The 21,992-nt window shown below is 36.7% G+C and overlaps 1 protein-coding gene across 1 annotated transcript in view; it reads left to right on the top strand.

Annotated features, from left to right (window-relative positions):
- The window catches only part of MYO16 (myosin XVI), a 463,175-nt gene that overhangs the window by 436,934 nt on the left and 4,249 nt on the right, over positions 1 to 21,992 (top strand). The gene's annotated exons all lie outside the window — the stretch shown is intronic.

The raw sequence follows: 21,992 nt of genomic DNA on the forward strand, positions 1-21,992 counted from the left end.
AAGTTTCTCCAGGTTGACCTTCTTCTCTCTCCTCTGTCTTAGCTGACTCCAGTTTTCTGCTGGTTTAAAAAAAGCAAAGAAGAAGAATGTCCAAAACAAATAAAAATTAATAAGCGGTTTTAAGCAGAATATTGTAGACAGTTTATGATGTGATATTTTAAAATCACTGTCCGGTGGCGATGATATTAAATCTACTGAATGGTGTTAATATGTTTTCCACTTTGACCTCAGCTAAGCTAGGAGGACTTGAAGTGACGACAATGTGGAGGTAAAACGCTTGAAGCACCTGTGGTTTTATTGCAGACCATTACATAGCAGTTACTACCTCCAAATTCCATGTAATCCAGATTCATGCAAAATGTAACATCTGATCAGAGCACTGTAGAATCAAAGTGAGATGACAGTTCTCAAAGCTGTGTTTCGATGTGTTTCTGTGATTTTGCATATATGCTTTCTGTAGTTGGCCTTAAAAAGTTCACCAAAATGAAAAAGATTATCACTTCAAGAAAAAAAAACACTAGTGTTTTTAGAAAGAAAAAGGATTTATATCATATAATTTAGTATTCGTTTTATGTTGAATTTTGAAGTACTGTTTTCAATAATTATCTTCAACAAGATTTGACTTTGCGTTCAAGATGGTGCACAAACAACAATACATCGAAGACTTTATCATCAGTATATTCAAAGTATAGCAACAGAATTCTTATTTTGTATGAAGTTACGGTACAACTTTCGTTATGTCAAATATCTACATAAAAATCTTTTAAAAACTCAGTCAAGTATCCAGATGTTTCCATGAAATCAACTATCCAGCTAATGATCAGCTTTCATTTGAATATTTGGCATTATGTAGGCTTGGCCGTATTATCAGCTGAGGTTTTTCTAAATAACACTGATGAGGTAGTAAGAAAAATCAATAATTTTAATCTTAAAACTAAATCTTACAGGAGGCAATCTGCTGAAATCACTTAGACTGATATATCTACACTGAAATAGAAAGAAAATGCTGATTGGTTGCGATAATAGATTGTCCTCATCTCCCCTCTGTTCCTTAGAGATGCATTTACTCTACCTTGGAAGCATTACAGACGCTCTATCTAAGATAATTCACAGAGGAACCTACTTGTGATGAACACTGGTTTGATCTTTATTACAGGGTTGACTCCTGTACGTTCTAATGATAGGCTGTCTGACAGCCTTTCCAGGGGTGCCACTACAATGTGGCTCATAGAGAAAAGGGTTAACTTTGAAAGACGATGCATAAAATAGGCCTCTCTGTAACTTTTCCTCTGATCTTTCATGGATTTGGCCAAGAAGCAAGGAGAGATGGGAAAGGTCATCAGGAATAATTTTCTGTTCCCAGTTTTCAATAGGGTCTTGTTTTCAAATGCAGACAATCCCTGCCTCCCGTTATCTCATGGTGCACTTTTTGAAGGAAGTGGAAAACCAGACTCATTTTCTTCCACGCAAAAGTGTGGGCATTCTCATGGTACGACACATTCCTCGCTGCTGAGAAGCCATAAGAGTTATGTGAAACTCTGCATTTGATGGCCACACGACTTTCAGCATAAATGCCTCTTGTGTGACATTTATAGAGGAGGTATGGACACATACAGGCATATCGCATTTTAGATTTTCTACTAATGCAATTAAATAGAAATTCTATAAAATCAGTTCTGGACTGATTGGGCATGTAGCAGTAAAATTAAATATTGACTAAAAATTGAAACCCTCTCTGAAGATGTCTATATTTTAATTAGCATCATCAGCGATTTTATTAAAATCCCTTTAAGGAAGATAAAAATGAATGGGTATTATTGTAGATAAAGAAAATAAGAAATAGATATAGTAATTTGCCAAAGATCATAGGGAAAATTCAGAGTCCACTCTTTGAATGGATGTCAAGATCCTATGTCCTGTTTCTGAAAATAAACTTAGCATAACTCCTTAAAAGGAATGGAGGAGTGATCCAACTTTTTCATAAAATTTGAAGAATTTTTGGTCAAGACAAAAATCTAAGTAGCCATAGTGGACGTTTATGATTTGGTTTTTTAACTGCCAGCCACATATTTAAGTTTCTCACCTACCACAGTGAAAATATGAGGGGAGAGACTCCCTATCCTCCCCTCCTTTGAGAGCTAGACACATGTATGTGAGGTGGGCTCAATCTATCAACCATGGATTACGGAGTGAGAGACGTGTAGCGGAAGGGACAAGAAGAATAGCTGTCACTATAGAGATGGCACCTGGCACTGGTGGCTCCCTCCAGCTGCAGTAGATGTTAGTCAGTGTTGGGAGAGAGGGAGAATCTCCCTCTGCCCTTTCCCTTAAGGTTCTATGGCTGGTCAAATAATCAACAAGACAGGTTAGCAGGAGAAAATAATACCAAGTTTAATAACATGTATACATGGGAGAAGCTCAGAAATGAGCAACTCGTCCCTCTGTCTAAGCTGCCCGCTTAAGTATTGTAGCTAAAGGCCAGGAAGGTGTTGGGGGTGGGTAGTGGTCTGGGACCTCAGAGGGCAAGAAGACAACTCACATGGAGATAGAAATGCAAATGTTTGCCTCACAACTCTTCTCAGGGTCATCTATAGATAATGTGGTCAGGGAGAGATAGAGTTTTTGATAAAAGGGGCTTGGTGCCTTTCCCATTGTAACCTCTATCCTACATTATCTTTACAGCCATCATGATAATAACTCCTTCCTGAAACAGATCTTTTGTTTTAAATTCTTTAGGCAGTTTGGGAGGGGAAACTCAAATATTCTTCCTGAGTTCTCTGAGTCCTTATTGTCTTCAGCTCGAAATAATCCGCATATCAGAGTGGTGCCTCCTGGGGTAGCTTGCCCTGAGCATCACCATCAGCAAATATCTACTGCCAGCCACTACCTCCTCCTTGGTTCCTCCCATGCCACATCTTTCCTTCCAACTTCATGTCTTTCTTTTGCCTTCCAACAAAGATTCTACCTGTTAAGATGTCCAGAGTTAGCTTCCATTACTGGGCAAATAAGAATTTTAACTGACACACTAATCTGATTTTACTGTTATTATCCATAAAATTCACATTATATCTGAACAAATATTTTTTACATAAAATGTACAAACTGTTCTTAATACAGATGTAAAACATTTTCTAATAGGGGAAGCACTTCGATAAATAGTAGTTGTTTCTTTCCTCAAAGTACAAAATATAGAAAATGTAGTTTGTGTTATACTCCGTCATAATGTTTTATTAATTTGCAGGATATAGTGACTTTACATGAAAGTAGTAAAAATTAATTTCACTCAAAATATTTGAAAATAGTGACAGCTGAGACACTAGCCATATCGTGTATGTGGCTGTGTTTATTTATGGTCCTTATATAGAAGGCTTGGTAGGTCCCTGCTGTGAACCAAGATCAAATATTCATGACCTTCTGCAGCCCTCAGGCATGAATACAATCAGCAGTGAATGTGTGACATCCTGGGATTCCACACACTGGCCCTGGAGGGGGGCTTTGTGGCACCTCCCAGCACTCAAATCTGGAATTTCTTAGATTATAGAAGCGATGTCAGATTGGTTTTGGAATTAGACAGCATTTATAAAAATAATATGCCATTTATCAACTTGCCATTTTATGAGATGTAAAATCATTTTGATTATTATTTTGATCACTTGGCATGATGAGATACCTTAGAAGTAAGTCAGTGGAGAAAGACTCCGCAGTGAATGAAACACTGAGAACATCTTCCAGCCCAGAATGAACTTCTTAGGGTTTTGCTGTATTTGCAATCCTCTGCTGACTCAGAAGGCCGGGTAACCTGACACAGAGAGCCCATGGATTATAAATAGAGCAAAAACATGGACAGAGCAGGAGGGCGGGTCCTGAAGGCAGGAGGGTACCAGGAGGGGATGGATAAAATAGAATGCTTAGAGCTTGCCCTTGGCATAAAATTGCTAGTTACACATCTGTTTTGGGGTCCACTCTTGACATTGAAAAATGAGATGTTTCCTTTTCATTTGAGCACAGCTTATTTGTATTTACATTCTCATTTTAGCTTTCTCAGCTTTCACTTGATGCCATTCTATTCCTCTCAGCTGTCTGTTCTCCACAATAATATTGTGTGGTTTACGATCTTTGATTTTCATTGTGGGCGTTTGTCATATTTCTTGGCAAACTTCTTTTTACATTCTTTGTTTTTTTTAAGAGCATCAAAAGTTATTATTAATATATCATATTCAACTATTTATTGTAAGAAATCATTGATGGTCTCTGATAAAATAGTGGAAATCCAGCACCCGAGAGCTTAATAAATACCTAGCCCACTCCTAACCCAGCCATCAATGAAAACCATAAACCTAATCCATATGCAATTGATCCACATCAAGAAACAAATTGTTATGTGGTTTGTTTTACTGAACCATCAAAGAAACCTGTTTGTAATGTCACATACCAACAAAATGAAGAGTTGCAGTACACCAAATAAACCCAATGCCTTCTTTCTATATTTATTTTATTTGTCACATGGACTGCTTAAAATATATTGTGGCACAGAGTAGAAACAGTGTGTCAGATAAAATAACGAAATGTAGACACATTTAGTTTAATCATTGAGGGATAATTCTAAACCACATGGTAGAAAATAGAAACTAGATAACTATTTCAAAAGGAATATATATGTATTTCATTTATAGGCTACAAACAGAAGGAGATCTAGCACAGAATGCTCTTTCACACAGCTGAGGTTTCAGGAAATCAGTATGCACCACTCGTGACTTCCATATTATGTGCAAGAAATGAAGGCAGTAAATTAATTTGATGGTGTGAGTTAAATGGCAGTGTTTTCAACAGAAAAGGGACATAGCCTATATCGATATATAGAAACTTGGAAAATAAAAAACAAATTCTATATTTTGTGTTTTTTTTCCTTCACAAAATTGCACTGTATGTATATTCTAAATTTATTCAAATGCATAGTATTTTTCTAGTGAAGACATTGACTGTTATCAATGAGGAGAATTCAACTTTAAGAAATATTAAAAGAATGAGAAACCAGAATTGCGGCTATATTTTTAAAGAGGAAAAAGGTCCTGTGATGACTGCATACTCCCCTCTCAGGTGGGAAAACTGCAGTCAGCCAACACTCTTATGTAGGGAGGGAGTGGCAATGCAACTGAGAAAATGGGGTGAACTATAAATTCTAGTTGACTTAAGCATTTCAATATGAATTAATGTAATTTAATTTTTAAAATTAAAGAAAGAAAAGAAAAGAAAAAAGAAAAGAACTAGGTTTGAATCCCATATCTGTTATTTAACATGTGGGTATAGAGAGTAGTAATTATTTTTCAGATTGATTAAAAAAATATATATGTGACACATCAAGCATGCTGCCTGCAATATAATAAGTGCTCAAAAAACTGCTTGCTGTTATTATTATAGTACTCTTTTTTTCAAGGTCCATATTCTGAACCTCAATTCTGATTCGAACATAGTAGATGCTATCTGTAATATGTTGGAGATTAGATTGAATCAGCAGGACCCAACACTTATCTGAGATTTTGATAAAGTATGTCATGTATGTGATTTTCAAAAACATTTTGTTATGGAATATTATGAACTTAGGGAAAAAAGCACAGTGATTCCTAAACACCCAACATCAATAAATCTTACATTTTACCATATTTACTCTGGCGCCATATTTTTAGAGAAGTATATATTCCAATTCCTGATCCCATCCCTGCCTGCCATGCCGAGCTGGACCTCATCCTGAAGTTAGTGCATAACCTTCCATCCATTTTGCACTTTCACCAAGTACAGTTGTACCCTGAAATTATATAATGTTCATAAATAATAACTGATGCTTTGCATGGTTTTAAAGCGTAATAAATGTATCACTCCTTGCAGATTATTCTGCAAATTGTTTTCTTGTTGTTGAAGTGGTATTCTTTTTTTCCATTTTGATACATCTCAGTCTTATTGGTTGTTTTCTTTTGAGTATTAGCTCAAGGTTAAATGTAAAAGCCCAAAGGTCGAGATGACCAAGGGAGCAGTAAGAAGGGAGATTCCGGATGACAGGCACGCACTGAGGCAGCAATCATTCATATTCCTTCAGCAAACTCAGCAGGAAGCAAGCCGCTTGGAAGAGGAAGGGCAGTAGGGACTCAGCCCATTTAGAAGGGCGGGTACCACCCTACCTGCTGCCTCTGGCCCCAGGGGGCAGCAGTGCCTCTGGCAGCTGGATTGTCTTCCTCCAGATCTGGGCAAGGCAGTTGGAGTTGTCTCGCTTGGTCCACAGAAAACCTAATCCAGCCATCTCCAGGAGAGATGCAGGGAGATGATGCTGGATGCTCGTCGACAATACAGCGTTTATGTTCAAACTTGCACAAGAGGGCTAGAGGTTACAGCAGCCAGGGGATTAGCATAGATGCCTGCTGGTGTCTCTATAAACTCTCTTTCAACACACACACACACACACACACACACAATTATATTACTCATTCTTTAGGTGTAAACATGCTGCCTCCATTTTAAACTTTTCTCAGAAGTAAGTTTTATGTATGTTCATGACATTTCTTAAGAAAAACATGTTTACAGTGTGATAAAATGGGGTAGAAAGCTATCAAAATCAAGTTTCCAAGTTATCACTGTTACAAACAATGCTGCAATGAAAACCACTGCACATGCCCCCAACTCGTAATTAGAAAAAAAGAAAATTGCCAGAGGTTTCCCCTAGAAATGGAAATGCCGAGTTTCTGGGTATGCACCATTTTCTACCATTGCAGTCTTTGCCAAGTTACTCCCCAAAATGGTCGAATCAATTTATACACCTCTAGAAGGGAATGTTTCCCATTTTTTTCTGGTAGACACTTGGTTTAATGAGTCATTTTATTTGTTTACCAATATGATAAGGGTAACACGGATCTTATTGTGATTTTCGTTGACATTTCCCTGGTGTGTGGAATGCTTTCCCACATTCTCAGACCTGGTAGTCCAATGCATCCTTTTGCTATTTCCTGACTGGTTTTTGAAACTTTCTTGATGATTTGTAGGAATTCTTTACACATTCTAGGTAGTATTCCTTCCAGTTGTATACACGGCAAACAAACACTTTGCTTATGGTGTTTTCTTAATCATTCTAGCTAGAAGTTTATCAACTTCATTGATCTTGTAAAAAATAGCTTTGATTTTATTGATTTCCTCTATTAATTTTCAGTTTCATTGATTTCTGTTCTTTTTATTTACTTCCTTTTGCTTGCTTTGTGTTTAATTTGCTCTTTTTCTAGTTCTTAAATAGCAAGCATAGATCATTGATTTGATACCTTCCTGTTTTTCTAATAAGAGTATTTAATGCTATAAATTTCTATCTATATCTGTGTTAGCTACATCTTACAAATTTTGATATGTTTTGCCTCCATTTTCATTCAATTGGAAATATTTTCTAATTTCTCTTAGGACCTTCTCTTTGATCAATGTTGTTACCTTCCAAATACATGGGAATTTTTCAAATGTCTTTCTGATATTCCTTTCTAGTTTAATACCATTATGATCTGAGAATATACTTTATATGATTTCAATTCTCTTAAATATATTAGGATTTGTTTTATGGCCCAGGATATGGTCTATCTTGGTGAAATTTCCATGTGCACTTAAAAAGAATCTGTATTCTGCCGTTGTTGCATTGAGTGGTCTGGAAATATCTGTTAGGTCAAGTTGGTTGATAGTATTGTTCACTTCTCTATATCCTGGCTAATTTTCTGTCTACTTTTCCTATTGAATACTGAGAGAAGAGCCCCAAAGTCTCCAGTTATAATTGTGACTTTATCTACTTTTCCTTTCAATTTTTGTCAGGTTTTGTTTCATATATTTGGAAGTTCTATTGTTAGGTACACAGACCTTTAAGATTATTGCACCTTCCAGGTAAAGTAGATCCATTTATCATTATGTAATTTTCTTTTTTATTCTTGATGATATTCCTTTTTCTGAAGTTTACTTTGTCTGAAATTAATATAGCCACTCCAACCTTCTTTTGATCATTGTCTAAAAGGTATATTTTTTCCATCATTTTAATTTTTTTAAATAGCTTTATTGAGATATAATTCATACACCACACAATTCACACCTTTAAGGTGTACAATACCATTTTTTTTAGTAAGTTCTTAGGGTTGTACAACTATCACCACAATTTAGAACTTTTTAGAACTTGTTTACCCTCTCCTGTTCAAAGAAATCTTTCCCTTTACTTTTACCCTATGTGTCTCGAGGTTTAACATGGGATTTTTGCAGACGGCAGATAGATGAGCCTTCCATGAGTCTTTCTTTATTTCACCCTGTCTGACAGTCTCTGTGTTCTCTTTGGTGTGTGCAGACCATTAACATTTCGTACAATTATTGATGTGATTGGATTTAGGTCTAGCAGTTTTATTATTTTTTTTCTAGTTTGTTATCACCGCTTTCATTATTCTGTTTCCCTATGATGCTTTCTCTTGGATTGTTTGAATATTTTTTTGGATTCCATTTTAATTTATCTGTTGGTATTTTGGCTATATGTCTTATCTTGTGGTGGTTGATTTAATGATTGTAATATATGCACACCTAGCTTTCAGTCTGTTTATAGTCAACCATATTGTTCCCTTATCCTCCACTATTGATCTTACATACTTTATAGTTGTCACATATATTACATCTACATACGTCTACATAGTTGTCACATCCATTGCATCTACATACATCTACATACTTGTCACATCTGTTGCATCTACATACATTGAATATCTTCTCCTGGGCCATGTTGTAGCTTTCACCTTCAACAGTCATGCATGTTTTAGACAACTTCAGTGGAGAAAAATTGTCCTTTTTGTTATACCAGTACTCACCATTTCTTTGGCTCTCCTTCATTCCTAGAGTTCTGAGTTTCCTTCTAGTATCATTTCCTTCAGCCTGAAGCACTTCCTTTAGCAGCTCATTCACAGCAGGTCACTGAATTCCCCTCATTTTCTCTAATCTGAGCACTTTACTCTGCCTTCATTCTCCAAGTTTTGATTCTCTCCACAATTCACCTCCTTTTGTTTACTTTTCTGAGTCCTCAGATAGACATTTGTGTATTTTATCCAAAGTTTTAATTATAATCAGTGAGAGAAATAGGCTGTAGTGGGCTTACTTCATCTTGGCCCACCTTATGTATTTATCACACATAAATTTGTAATGTTAATATAGTGAAACTGATTGATCCTTACCTTTATGGGTTGTGCTTTTGTTGTCCTGTTCAAGAAAATCTTTCTTATTAAAAAAAATAAAAGTTCTCTCTTACCCCGCTGTCACAAAGATATCTTCCCACACATTTTTTATTTTAAAGTTTAGGTTTGGTTTTCACATTTAGAAGTTTAAGCTACCTGGACTTTATTTTTGAGAGTAGTGTAAATTAGAAATGTAATTTCACATTTTTCTGGGCTGATAACAATTGTTCCACACCGTTTACAACGTAGGACCATGCTTCTGACTTCCTTCTAATGCTGAGTACATTGCCAGAGGTGGACTGTTCACATTTATCTCTGGCCTTCCACACGCTTCCTTAATATTACGTTCCTCTTGATGGCCTTCCTTGAGCACCACTTCCAAGCAGAATAGTGGCCTCTGTAAATTGATTCCTATAAGTCTATAATGCATGTCTCTTTTATACAACTTATTTTGTTGTGTTATAATCATGTGTGTGTGCAGACCCTGGTAGACTTTCAAGGGCAAAGAGGGTGCATTGAATACATTTTAATCATTTTCATATTCCAAACACCAAGCACTCAATAAATTGCCAGCTCAATGTAATTAACAACCAGTAGCAGCCTCAGATGAATAAAGAGAAGCAGATTGATAAAATATTTCCTAACTCTGTCAAATATTTTCATTCAGCCCCGTGTTAACAATGGACCAATAGGGCAAGCCCCAGTGGCCCAGTGGTTAAGCTTGGAGCACTCCGCTTCGGTGTCCCGGGTTTGGTTCCCAGGCGTGGACCTACACCAGTTGTCTGTCCGTGGCCATGCTGTGGCAGCAGCCCACATACAAAAAAAAGAGGAAGACTGGAAGCGGATGTTAGCTTAGGGCAAATCTTCCTCAGCCAAAAAAAAAGAATATATGTGTATATACCAACAAACTTAGTCAATAGGGTTGCAGGCAATTGCATCACTGCTTGAAGGGTGTTAAAAGTCACATTTTGTATGATGATAGTTTCTAAAGTTGGCATGTAATATGAAAGTCACACGCAATGAAAATGACTGCATATGATCTCTTATATTGCCTGTAAAGAACAATATACATGATTTTAATGTATACAGCTCTACAATTATATACATGTATTTATGCATAATGTGTAAAACAACTTAAAGCATATAATAATATATGTATAGTATTTTGAATTCTAAGAAAGTGTATTGCATGAAATTGAATTTTCTGAGGTTCGTTCATTCATTCATTCAACAAACATTTATTGAGGACTTTCCTGTGTGAGACACGGGTCTAGGCACCTTGGTCTATAAAACAAACATCCTTGCTCTAGTGGAAGTTAAATTCTAGCATGAGAAAGCAAACAACAAACAATATTAAAGTAAAATGTGTAATATACTGAGAAGAAATAAATCATATAAAAATGTTAAGCAGGGCTGGGAGTGACAAGATCGATGTGGAGGAATGTTGGATTGGGTTGCAATTTTCCATCAGGCAGTCAACGAAAGCCTCATTAAGCAAAGACAGAGTAAGGAAGTCAGGGAGGTAGCCATGTTGATGTTAGGGGAGGGCATTCCAGGTGGGGGACAGCAAAGGCCCTGAGACAGGAGCACACCTGAATTGTGAGATGGCCCGTGTGGCTGGAATGGGGAAACCCTACATATTACTAGGTGTTTAGATGAAGAGAAGCTGAAATTAGCATTAGTTATGTGTTAATTCTAGAAAAGGGAGACTTTTACCTTATAAACTGCAGCATGAGGCTGAATGTGAAATATCAATTATGACTGTATTGTGTTATCTTTCTTCAAAACCATTTACCAGGTTTGGAAACTTTGGTCAACTCAGAATCTAATTAAAGGGTAAATGTTTGCCTTTTCTGTAAGTGGAAAATATGAGACAAATAGCTATTTTCCTGCTCAAGAAAACAGAGCATTGGAAGAGAGACACCTGGGACCTGGGCCCCCCATATCCTGACTTGTTAATATAGTGCTCTGGACACTAATGTGGCCTGACAATTGTGAAAGCAAAATTCAGGCTAGACGCACAGAAAGTTTTCCATTGTGCTGAAATGTAATCAGCTAACATTGGTGAAGGAATTTATTTTATGACCTTAGCAGACCTCGTAGACCTGATTCTTCTCTGATTTCTCTGATTATGTTATTATTTGAAACTGTCATTTTGTATTACTAACTCTGTCAGAAATAGGTTCTAAAAGAGATGAACTATGATATTGGAAAGAAGTGTCATGAAGTCAATGATATAAAAAGCCTAGATTTTTGAAGCCCAAGTGGATTTAAATTAACTTTATACACTTGCAGGTGATTTTTATTATCTATTTTTGGAAAGAAGTTTTGATTAAAAAGTTTGTTCTCATATGTTGCCTACTTTGGCAAAATCTTGTCTCTTTTCCATCCTAACCCTTCCTGACATGTTTCCTCTTTGCTATTTTTGTCTAGCACTTGTATTTTGCACAATTTGATGACTATGTCTTGAAGACACTGTAAATGATCCCAGGGTCACAGTGGCCACCAGATCCATTTCTTTTTCTTAAGCACATAGCTAGACTACATTTCCCAGCTTCCCTTGTGATGAGGAGTGGTCATGTGACTGAGATATAGCCAATAGAACGGGAGCTAGAGTCATGTGAGCCACTTCTAAGCTTGATCCCTATAAACCTCCCTTTGCTTGGTCTTCTATGCCCTTTCCCATCCAAAAGCTGGAAACAGAATACTCTAAGACCCAAGAAGGTGCAAGATACACTCACGACACATGGAAGATCATCCACTGATCAGAAACACCCATTTTGGCCTCAATGTGAGCAATATACTTCTTTTGTGTCAAGCCACTGGTATTTGTGGTTTTCCTGTTATAGCGTCTTGGAAAACCCTAACTAGTACCTCTTCATTATTTATTTGGATTACTATTTTACATGTTGCTGCTGAGCATTATTATTTATGGTACTTAATTAACTAAGTTTAGCCTCCATTATTTAGCAATCTTTATTCTTTAAAATAGCAAAAATCATGCCTGTTCATATTTTCTAATGATAGAATTATTGGAATATTGCTTATCAGACATTCTGATACAAAATAATGACCAATAGCACTCCAGCTAAGCCATATTTATATAAAACCAAAGCTTGTAACTCTTAACAACTGGTCTCTCAGAAATTCCTCAAAATCAATGGACTTAATTTTCCTCAGGGACAAAGTCAGTCCCCTATAACAAGTTGGGGACCCTGAGAAATGTTTTCGTACTTTTAGGCCCTTTTTGGTGCATTTAGTGATTATGAAGAATTGCCTCTCTTACCTCTAATTCTCAAGTGGGTGACTCTAACTGGTAACTAAATTTTAGAGGGAGAATCAAGGTTGATGACAAAGAAGATGCTTTCCCCCATGCAGTAAATTCCATGGCCAGGGGAGTCGCTAAACTCTACGCCTTGCTGATCATAGCTGATTTTTAGAATCTATTTGGATTTGGGTTAATAGTTTTATTAGAATCCAGTTTCATAAAATGAATTTTCCTCATTCTTATTTAGTTATATTTAACACCATAACACACAGATTGTAGTTGTTTCTGGAAAAAATATTTTGAGAAATTAATAAATTAGCAGGTAAACTGTGTCCTACATCACAATGCAAATTAAGACACTAGCTAACTGAACAAGTGGGGGAAATGTCCTTCCACTAGGATCCTCCATCCTCCGAAGGCTGTGGACTACTTGGCTACCATGGTTTTGATCCTGACTTCCCTCACTTTCATACCCATGCCTCCCTCCTTTCTGACTTAGTCACAGCTCTGCTGCAAGTTCAAATCCTATACCCCATCGCACGGTGATTTTCTTTCTCTTGTATTTTTTGTAATTGTAAATGTAGATGTGAACAAAAGTATGAACACCATTCCTTATACCGCTCCACCCAAATGTCCTTTCTTCTCTTTGTGTCTTGCTCATCCTTTTCATCCAGAACAAATCCACAACCAATATGAATTTCTTGGTCATATTGTTTGGAACTGACTCGTGTCTCCTCTGTACTCCAACAACAGTAATTATGTATATAGCTCATTCGTCAGTTAAAGCTGTGCTGCCTTGTGACATTTTTGTGTTCATGTCCTGTTTAAGCTTCTTTACTTATCTAACTCTTTATGCTTTTATGTCTTGTTGCCCAATTTGAATGGAAGCCTCTTGAAGGAGCAGGTCATGTTGTGTGATTCTTTCTAAGTTCTGTAGAACTCATCACAGCATCTTCCATTTCATAATGGTGTAAAGCACATTAGTTAATTGATCAGCAGACAAGGAAAACTTCGTGGAAGGTAATGTAATTAGTATCTAATAAGGTCAACTAAACTCAATGTACTTGAATTTGCATTCTGACCGTATCACTTATCAGCAAGCGAGTTTAGGCTTTAAAGATGAATTTAGTCTTCTATTAAACGAGGCTAAGAATACTTAACTTGCTTATTTCACATGGTTATGAGAATCTACTAGAATAAGAACATATGAAAATGCTTTAAGAGTATAAAATAATATCATGAAGATGATGCTAGAAATGAGCCTTGGAAACCTCAGATGGTTCTATATTTGGGTGTACAAACTGGGACTGTTGTAGAGAAGATAAATATAATTACACAGGACGTCCTGGGTCCATCTGATTGGACTGACGTATAGACTGTACTTGAGAATGTATGATGATGAAGCTGGAATAATTCGTGTGGCTAGAAAATATAGGACTTTCTGTAACATGCTAAGGTGTGTGGACTTAGTTGTTTAGGCCAGGATAAGGTGTTGGCATTGAAGATTTTTGAACAAGTAAATTAGATGAACAGATTTATTCTTTGGAGAGATAAAATCTAGTAGATTAATTGTCCTCAATAATACCTCATGGTATTTGCAGTGAGTCTCCCATATAATCCCAAGAAAAATATTTTAAGAGGAATTATAATATTCTTACTTTCTTTGTTTCCAATGTAATAGATTTATTTTTCCATATGTTCCTATTACTATAATGTGTCATTACTATAAACATACTCTAAATATATGTTATCAGTTACAATCTACTAGTCACTTATACTGATACTGCCATGTTTTTAAAATGAATTGAGGTGAGAGACCAGAGCTCATACAAAATCCATATCCTAAAATGTCACAAATTAATTATATTGCATGAAGTGCAGTACAATCATAAATTTCTATTTTATATCTCTCCATTAATAGGAAGAAACACATTCACTCACCAGAGTCTATTTTTATTCATAGCTATGAACTTAAAATCAGCTGCAAAATGCAAATAAATGTCCATTTAAATTATATTAAATGTGTTCCAATATAATATTACTTATTATAAAAGTAAAGAGCCGTTGTTAATTTTTTAAAGAAATCAAAGTGTACAGATAAGGTAAATTAAAATCCTCCCTCCTCTCCCTCCCTGCCTGCTGTCCAGGTATAGCTACTCTTGTTTCCAACAGAACTTTTAATTGCCTTTGAAGGGATATTTTTCCCTTTATGTAATCCTTTGCAACAAAGGAAACAAAATAGCAAGAATGAACTTAACCGGATTGCTATATACATGACTATTTCTGAATCAGGAAAGATCAACTCTTTTCTGTCCAAACCAGAAATGCTGTTTTCATTTTCAGATCATTTTCTTGATTTTTTTTTTTTAAAAGTATGAAAGTATACAACCCTTTAATCAAAGACTTGTTTGAACCACATTTTATTTTATGCCACATCTTTAGCATCTATTTAGGTAGACTTTGGTTTTACAAACTGTGATTTTAAAATTTCATTTTTTAATATTTTTTCCTTCAACATCTTGTTAGCATTGAGTGGAAACGGTATTTGCATTTTAAACACTAATATTCACTATTCAGTCAGCCAAGACACTTCTCTCTTTTAATTTCCATAAATGTCAGTAAATGGCTCTTTTCACCTTTGGGTGAATAGTCAATAGAAAAATCAATTCTGTGACAAATGAACAGCAACATGATTTTACATATGAATTATTTAACAAAGGCTATTTTTATCCTAGAAGGGAAAGACTTAAGGTAAAATCAGCAGCAAATTATTAATTTACATTTATTAATACTATTCATAGAAATGCATAGCCACAGGAAGTGAAGAAAATTTATCTCTCATTTTTTAATTAGTTCATCTCCTAGAACTCTGTTAATGACACCATAGGAAACTATTGAAAATTAGTCAATAGATATATAAGTAATAAACCTCATTAAGCCTTTACTTCATGTTGTATTTCTCTCTAGGTTGTGAAATATTTAGTGGATTTTAACCCCTGAAAGTAAGCAAACTGATTATAAATGTCCCCCTTTAGATATAGAGCTTACATGAACTCAGTCTTTACATCCCTTTATCAAACTCTGTCTTCATATGTAACTGATACCTCCTGGAGGTTAGAGGACACAAAATACCTTACAAACCCAGGTGGGGAAATGGAAACGTGATTCATGCATTGAATTTCTAAATATCAAATCAGCAAGTTTGTCTCAGTAACAGAATAAACTATTTTTTTAGCCCCCGTACTGAGTTGTCTGGGTAGTAATCGCCAGTGTCTTACGTAGCACTATTTTCTAAGGATTCCTGTTTCAATGAAGGAATCTTCTTGTTACAAACCTGCAGGGATTTTGTTCAAGGATGAGTGCTCCAGCCCACAGGGAACTGAATTTGGACCACAGTCATTTATGTATCTGCTCACACGTGCTGGGAGCTTGAATGGGTTGTTCAGAGGCATACCTATTTACTGAACATAGAAGGCTGAGCTTCTCCCTTCGGTAAACCTTCCTTAAGAGCAGGAAAGAGAACGTGGGGCAATAGGTGCAACCCAGGCCACGTTTTAGGTGGTCTAGACTGACAGGAAGTGGTAAATTAAAACTGCTGAGCTCCTGTTCAGTGCAGCCCACGTCGGGGTGGCTCGAGTGATACTACCTGTTCTTGCGTGGTTGTGGAATGGATTCGTTTGTCAATTTCTTTGAAGGGTCAGGTTGTGCCATCTCACCGTGGACTGTGACTTTCTGCTTTCTCATACTGAATCACAAGTTGCCCCTAAGCTTGAAGCTTTCAGATCTCTTTTGAATGTCAAGTTTAAAAATAAAAATCACAGAATAGGAGCTGGCCCAGTGGTGTAGCGGTTAAGTGCACGCGCTCTGCTTCTGCGGCCCAGGGCTCGCAGGTTCGGATCCCGGGTGCGATAGCCTGTGCCCTTTGCTAGAAGCCTGGGTCTTGTATCTTTTATAGAATAGTACCATTTTTGCCCATGCCATCCAAAAATAATAATTCTGGGTATAGGATCTCTTAGTCCGTTCGGCTGCTATAACAAAACACCACAGACTGGGTGGCTTGTAAACAAGAGAAATTTATTTCTCACAGTTCTGGAATCTGAAAGTCTGAGATCAGGATGCCAGCATGGTCAGGAGAGAGCTCTCTTCCAGGTCACAAACTTCTTGTTATGTCTTCACATGGTGTAAAGAGTGAGGGAGCTCTCTGGGGTCTCTATTATAAGGGCACTAATCCCATTCAAGAGTGCTCCACCCCATGACCTAATCATCTCCCCAAAACCTCAACTACAGGTAACACCACATTGGATGTTAGGATTCCAACATGTGAATTTGGGGGGCACACAAACATGTGGGCCATTGCATAGGATAAGTTCATTTGATTACCTAAAACATTGCAGTCTTTGGCCATCCCCAAGTCTATGGTGACTGTCCCACTCTCTTTCAATGGCCCCACTCACTAGCCATTCTAACCCACCAAGGCATGTCTGAATTCAGAGTAACTAATGCATCTGGGACTACCCATACCCTATGTGATTTCAGAGCAGCAGAGCATTTTTAGCAAGTCCCCAGTGCTTTATAGTTTTTGAAAGGGCCTTACCTGAATTTGTGAAGTGTGAACTACATCTCAAGTATAAAAATTTGTTCAGGTCAGTCTGGCATTATATAAAGGTACTCTCTTAGTTTCCCTTTCCTGACCTTGATAAAGGTGAGGTGCCCAATTGCCTCTGAGTTTACAAAAAATAAAACTACAAGTCTAATAGTTGTGAAGACATTTCTCCCCTCTTTCAAATGTGCAACCAGGTATTCACATACCAGCTCGATTTAAATTCTCTAAGTGCATACTCTGTATGCTTTGTGCTGGGTAGAGATTAATTTACTCATTTTGCACTCTAAAGGACACCCTTAGTTTCGTCAAGCAGTAACTATTCTACCCACAGGGAATTTTACCCACATAGATCAACATTTTTCCCGCTTGCATAATACATATGATGCTTTTTAAATGAAAAAGAAATTCTCCTTGACCCTTAACATTTCTTTAATTATTTCATTATAATGTTAATAACTATATACACACATTGTTACATAAAATCTCTTTATCTTTTTAGCTCTCATTACAGCTGTAAACCAAAGCAAATTTACAAATACAGCAGAACAAAAAAACTACAAAAGCAAAAATAAAATTTACAGCATTCATGCTATGCATAATTTTGTTTAGCTGAAATGAAATTACTGTTGAACATTTGACTGTGGTACTGGCTCAGGCAGATTCCATGAGCTTCGGTTCGTTTCTACCATCTTGAGCCCTTCGTTAAACCCAAGTCTCTACCACTTTTTTTTTCAGGGACACAGAACTTTGTTTTTGATTGCTTATTTGTTTTTATTGAGATATAATCATATTAGTTTCAGGTGTACAACGTAATGATTCGATATTTGTATATATTGCGAAATGATCACCACAATAAGTCTAGTTAACTTTCGTCAGCACACATAGTTCAGAATTGTTTTTTCATGTGGTGAGAATCTACTTTTTCTATTTGAACTGCTGAGCAAGCTTTGAAGCTACCCTATGCTGTACTACCGCTGAGCTTTTTCTTGGAGGAGAATGCCTTATTTGCATATTAAATCCACCTACTCTTTTCTCATTAACTTATAACAATATAAATAATACTACTTGTATCAATCTGCTTGTAAATAAAATACAAAGGCAGAAAATGAAGTCTCGCTGAGCACTAGCTTAAAAAGTCGGTATTCAAATGATCCAAAGCATGATTACATTACTTTAAAAAATATTATGAAAATAAAAATGCAAAAAATTTTTGATTGTCCCAAGAACTTGAGGACCCCTGAAAATATGTTATACAAATCTTAATCTCAGAAACTTGCATTTAAGTGTTGTTTAAATTACTCACTAAAATCTGTGTATGCCCTTTTTTATCCTACTCCTAAAATTCAAAACAACCTCCAGACCTTCCATCATTTTCTTCCTGTTTAGCTTTCTTTAGTTTTAAATCATGTATAGATCAGTTATGTTATAAATCCAGTGTGTTGCTCAGTATTTTGAGAGCCTCTGTTTAATAATGAAGGAAGAGACGATGTTATATTTATATAGGGCCGTAACTTGTGAGAAGTGCTTTCATCTAACATTATCTGATTTAGTCATCAGGATAATCATAATTCAGCAATGTGTAGGGATTTTCTCAAGTCAAAGAGCTAACACTAACAAAATCCTAATCGCCCACATTTATACGGCAGTCACTCCTTTTTTAACGTACTCTTTCCGGTAGCCACGCATGTTACTCATGTAATCCTCGCCTGTCCCTTTGAGGTAGATTATTACCGTGATCCCACTTCACAGATGAGGAGGCTGATAGACTTGCTCAAGGTTACACAACCATTAGGTGCCAACTTGAGGATTCCAATCCAGGCACTCTGACTTCAGAGTGCAGAGTTTTCAACTGTGTCTGCCTAGACCAGCGTCAAAGTCCTTGTGGTTCTCTGTTGTGATTCTCTGTTACGGAAGTTTAATGTCGAGGCCGGCCGGGTGGTGCAAGTGATTAAGTGCGCGTGCTACGCTGCGGTGGCCCAGGGTTCACCGGTTCAGATCCTGGGCGCACACTCGACGCACCGCTTGTCAAGCCATGCTGTGGTGGCGTCCCACATAAAGTGGAGGAAGATGGGCATGGATGTTAGCCCAGGGCCAGTCCTTCTCAGCAAAAAGAGGAGGATTGGCAGATGTTAGCTCAGGGCCGACCTTCCTCACAAAAAAAAAAAAAACTTTAATGTCATCACTGGCACTTGTCTACATCAAGCCCTGTGGAAACCCGTCTCTCCACCTACTTTTCCCCTTTTTCCAACTGAGGACCATCTCATTTTTCAAAATTCAGATCAAAAGTTTACCTCCTCTATGAAGTCTTTCCAGACCTTCCTCCATATAGCCCCCTTTCCCAAGTAAATGGCTAAAAAGAAGAAAAAGGTTAAAAAAAAAAAACTTTTTGACCCGCTCCATGTCTATTCCATGTGCAGCAGATTAAGATACTTATGTGTTTTGCACGTCCAACAGCTGCTTTCAAAGCGGGACATCTGTCAGATTCAAGGAGCACAGAGGGTACGGTGTAGGCATCCCAATGTTCATAGGTGCAGACGCTTTTTACTTTTCCACTTGAACACTTACTTGCCTTCTGGTTCTGAACGATAATGATTTTGTGTGCAAACACTGCCATATAAAACATGCCAGAAAAGAAAATGAATAAGTGACTAGCTATCTGAAGTGGTGACATGGGGTGGAGTTATATCTTTCAAAGCAATGGAAAATAAGCTTTAAGTTAAAAGACACCAAAATGACATCTTTTATCCTACAAACAAATCAGGGTAAATGAGTCCTGGTTTGAAGCCAGCTGACCCCAAGCTCACATTTCCAGGAGCATCCCTAATCCCCAGGGTCATTTCTTCTCTTTCTGAAAAGAAATGGTTCCCTTTCAATACGAAAACTAAAATTTTTGTTACAAAATCATTATTGCCTTTTTAATGATAATATTTAATTTATTGTGAAATATCTAATAATGGTAAAGGAAGCTGGGAGGGTTATTGTTGTTACCAATAGGACACAAAATTTAAAAATGGAGAAACACTGATTTAGATGTTTTTAGAGTGTTGAATAGTATTGTAAAGACTTTTTCTGTTTATTGCTTATATATTACTTGACCACCATTGAAATAACACCCATAGTTGCATTTGTTTGCTGTTATAAAATATTAAAGTTCTTTAACTATCTGTGACAAATATGATTCTTGTGCCGCACAGTCTAATAAATTGAATAAATCTAAATAAAGCAGATTAAACGTCATTAGTCAGGGCGTACTGTCCTCATCTTCTGATCTTCTATTTATTGTCTCACAGATCATAATTTTAAAATGCCCTCTGAACTTCATTATGTTGAACATAACCTATCATATATCCTTACACAGAATTTTAATGTTCATTTAAGACATAACCTGTGAAGATACTTTTTTTTTTAAATGAAGATCATAATGTTAATATTTTAGCATCTCATTTATGTCATTTTGGCAACCATCCTTATGTACCTATTAGATTTTGCTCAATACCTATTAATCTCCATAATAGACAATAAAGTTCTATGGGATCTGTCAATGAAAGGGTTTATTCTGAGCATTAGTTGATTATTGCAAACATCAGTCACATTTTTGCTCATCAAGTAAGCAGAGAGAGCTCTTGGTTGTTGATTCAAAGATGGCCTTCTTCTGTACTCACCACATTATTCAAGACATCGATATCCTCATTAAGAAAGTGCTCCCTAATGGTTTGTGAGTATAAGTTTCACCTTTCATAATGTACTTGAGAATTCAGATATTTTTAGTAAACATTGAGAATATTTGAAAGGGTAGAGAGTATTTTTTTTCAAACAGTAAAGCAATGCCTCAGGGGATTTGGGACATTTTATGTCAAAATCCCTCCCTACAAGCCTAATTCAGGCCAGCAGCCGCTGCAAGTCGCTCAGCAGATTGGCACTGCTTCTGTGAAGCGACTCAATCTGTAAATCTGTTCCTATCGTGAAGGTCTTAGCAGAGGGTCACACCTGGTGTATGCTTTTGGTGGTTATGAAAAGCTGCTGCAGAGAGTTTAGGATTGGGAAGAAGTAGAGAATGGATGTATTTGTGCTTGGAATGAGGACAGAGCTGAACTGTCTGTTGAACACCCCAGCACAAAAATCAATCCAGCACGTGCCGTCCATCTGTAGAAGAGCCACACCAACTTCCGGGAGGAGATCTGGAGTCTGTTTTATTTTTTTATTTTATGCTTTACTCTGTTTTGCTAGGAATTGGCCTCTATTTTTATATTCTGTTTTGTACCCTTCTTGCTTTCTTGTAGATTAATTGAATATTTATTAGGTCACGTTTCCCTCATATTAACTTGTTAATTATACATTCTCTCACTATTCTATTCATCGTTTCACTAAAGAATAAAACGTGCATCCCTGACTTATTATATCTTAACAGATTTTATTACTCTTACCATTTTCTAATACTGCTAGGACCTTAGAACCTCTAAACTCCATAAACCCCTCCTAGCTTTCACAGTTGCTGTTGGCATGCATTCTTGTTCCACACATGATTTAAAGGCTATAAGATATTTAAGCATGTAATTTATATTGACCCATGGAGTTAATTCTGGTGTCCTTAATTCTCTCTTAAATTTCCAGTTTTCCATCCAGGATCATTTTCATTCACTCTAAAACAAGAGACTCAAGACATCTGATGGCAAATTTCGTCATTTTTGTTTGTCCAAGAATTTTTTATCTCACTTTCATTTTTGAGGGTTTTTTTATTGAGTATAGAGTTCTAGGTTGAATTCCTTTCTTTTAGTATTTAACCTGTGATTCGTTGTTTTCTGGCCTCCAGTGTTTCAGTTTAGAAGTCAAATGTCACTCTCCTTGTTGTCTCTTGATGGTAATGTGTCTTTTTGCTCTGGATTTTTAAAACTTTTTTCGGCCTTGGGCA

This window comes from Diceros bicornis, chromosome 9 (genome assembly GCF_020826845.1).
Source record: "Diceros bicornis minor isolate mBicDic1 chromosome 9, mDicBic1.mat.cur, whole genome shotgun sequence".
NCBI classification, from domain to species: Eukaryota; Metazoa; Chordata; class Mammalia; order Perissodactyla; family Rhinocerotidae; genus Diceros; species Diceros bicornis.